The 2,988-nt window shown below is 46.5% G+C and overlaps 1 protein-coding gene across 4 annotated transcripts in view; it reads right to left on the bottom strand.

The window, feature by feature from the left end:
- The window catches only part of SORL1 (sortilin-related receptor, L(DLR class) A repeats containing), a 171,234-nt gene that overhangs the window by 125,458 nt on the left and 42,788 nt on the right, over positions 1–2,988 (bottom strand). The gene's annotated exons all lie outside the window — the stretch shown is intronic.

Here is a 2,988-nt window from a genome sequence, read left to right as displayed (position 1 = left end):
CTTAAAAAATAAATCCCCCTGGAGGAAACATGGCAGCCCACTCCAGTATTCCTGCCTGGAAAACCCATGGACAGAGAAGCATGGCTGGCTGCAGCTCATGAGGGCACAAATTATTAAAGGCCCTATCATTTGGTGTGACTAGTAGTAAGTATATGAACTTCATGTCAAAAGCCAAGGAATAAAAAAAATTGATGGGCATCAGATACAAAGCACTCATGAAATAAGAGCCAGGCCAGGAGGGCCCCAGGGGGTTCTGGAGACTTGGAAACCAGCCCCAGTACAGAGCCCAGTTGGCTGCCCTGACATTTCTAAAAAACTAACTTGCAAGCAATTGGAATCAGTCACACTGCTGGAAAAAGGCAAAAAAGTTAATCACCCCAAAGCAGTTTTCTGTCATTTTGCAATTATTTTCTTGACTTTCCTAAATTGATTTGAATCCGGTTAACATTAAAGTCGAATCATTGGGAACTCACTGGAAAAGACCCTGACGCTGGGAAGACTGAAGGCAGGAGAAGGGGATGACAGAGGAAAGGGGACGACAGAGGACAAGATTGTTGGATGGCATCACCGACTCAGTGGACACGAGTTTGAGAAAACTCCAGGAAACACTGAAGGACAGGGGAGCCTGGCGTGCTGCAGTCCATGGGGTCACAAAGAGCTGGAACAAACATTAAAGTCATTCGGAATTCCCCAAATCCAGCACCTACAGTGCTGGGAACACCCCAGATAAGAAGTAAGGTGGAGGTGCAGACCTCAACATGCCTACTGATAGGGTTATCCAACCAGGGCCAATGTCATATATCCTTATGGCTTAAGACTCTAATATATTAAGCAGAAAAATACCTATTTTCTCATCCACTGCCAGTGGCATCTCTCCTCTCAACCTAACCACTGAGAAAGGTCCCTTTGATGATATAATTACCGTCCAAAGCTCCTACATATACAAGTCTTCAGGGAAGAATGTCTCAAATTTTAGAGATTCTTGGCCATCCCAGGGATTCTCAGGGGGGTAGGGGGGAGAATATGCATGGGGGCCAAGCCATCTGCATTTTTAACCAGGGCCCTTGCTGATGCTGACGCAGGTGATTCTAAGACATCACTTCCAGGTGGTAGCCTAGTTTGTCTCACCCGGAGCCTCCAGCTAACACCACTGACCTTGGAATCTGGTGGTCCGTCCATCTGCTGAAGGAAGAAGTCAACACAACTACAGTTTTGCCACCAATACCATGTAAATCAATAAGCCACACACAAGAGGGGAGAGTTATAACAAAAGAACCAATAATTTAATGTCCCCCAACCCTATCCCATGCTCCCAGTAAAAAAGCCCAGTAGCCTAATCTTTCTAAATTAGGCCAAGATTCATTCAACTCTATTGTACATGTTATATATCAAGCATTGTGCAAAATACTGGGTACTGTATCAGTGTGGCTCAGACAGACATGGCCCCTGATCCTACCACTGGCCAGAAACAGTACAGAAACCACCATCGGCACTCGGCAAAGCAGGTATGTCTGCAAAACAGATGGAGCTTTGAGGTCAGAAAGAAGAGTACAGAAAGCGCCAAATGGGATATATCTTATTCTTGGGTGTGAGATCTAGAAATAATAGGGATAAAGGAATGCAAGATAATGCTCTACCTCAGCCCCACTCGACTCAGTCTGTAAAAGAAATCTGGGAATCACTCCTTGGGCCTTAAAATTAAGAAATTAAAATCACAAAAGGCACAAGCCCAAGAAACTAAAACAAAAAAGACCTATGAGGCACCATACACCTGGAGGTATCAGTCCTCAGGCCTGACCTCTCACCTCCGCATTCCCAGCACACCCCAGCCCCAAGCAACTCAAGGACGCTTGTGTTCCTGGGCCGCTCTGTGTACATGTGCACATGTATGTGTGTGTAAGAGAAAGAGACAGGCAAGGCAGAAAGCAAATGATCCAGGGAGTGTCTCAAGGCAAACAGCCTGTCAGAAGAAAATCTGCCGTAGTTTAGTGGTTTTAAAAAACCTTGTTCAAGGTGTGTAATGGGGAACCCCTCTGGCCTTCAGCCTCTCGCCTCTTCTCTCCTGATTTCAACCTCACTCCCTGCTTTCCCTTTAGGGGAGATCCTCTCTCTACCCTAGAACCTACCAAGGGGACTGACCTGCTTCTGCTTGGCCAGCTACCAATCATATAAATAAGTGAGAACCTGAAGGAAAACATGACATCTGGTTTTAGCCCTTAAGGTTTAACAGCGAAAAGAGTAACCTCTCAGGCACAGAGGAGACTGTCAGAGCCTGAGGTCAAGGAGGCACCAGCCGCAAAACGCATTACGAAAGCGAGCTCACCTCCCTCCAGCTAGAGCAGCCCAACTGACTCTTGGCCAGGCCTGGCTTTTTCCTTTACTCAAGGGGAAGTATGGTTGCAACTTGATACAGCTGCAAGGCAAGTCCCGTTAAATAATCAACTGTGGTTTTGAATGAGCAAGCCCTCCATTTCAGCATGTGGCTCCAACACATAAAATCAAGGAGAAGATTTTCCCAAAGGCTGAGAGTTAAGCTACTTACTGACAGCTGGAAGCTTAATTACTACTTTTCTTAGAGCATTAACTCCCACTAGCCAATGACTACACATTCTATTAGCCATGTAGATGAACATGTGTCCAAACCTCCCGAAGAAATGGGCCTGAGTTGAAGAGAATTCAGTAGTAGGATTAAAGAAAAAAGCCACTTAGCCCCATCCCTCCTTTCTGTGTTCTTCCATTGGGATTTCAAGAAATGTGTGTTTGTCAAGGATGCTCGGACCAGGAAAAGACCAAATTCCTAGCGCCCAGAGACCCTCTGAGTGGCTATATAAGTGTTTCCACCCCTTGACCTTTCAGAACTTTCCAGGCCCCTTGGGAACATCCATCTATGTCCAGCACCTACAATTAACCCCCACCCCCACATCCCTGCTTGTACGAACCCCCCCCGCAGCCCGATCCCAGAACGCCCAGCCTCAGAAAGGAAACACA

This window comes from Bison bison, unplaced genomic scaffold (genome assembly GCF_000754665.1).
Source record: "Bison bison bison isolate TAMUID 2011002044 unplaced genomic scaffold, Bison_UMD1.0 scf7180017864518, whole genome shotgun sequence".
In the NCBI taxonomy this organism is placed as follows: domain Eukaryota; kingdom Metazoa; phylum Chordata; class Mammalia; order Artiodactyla; family Bovidae; genus Bison; species Bison bison.
Note: the sequence above shows the minus strand (reverse complement) of the source record. Positions and strands in the feature narration are given on the sequence as shown.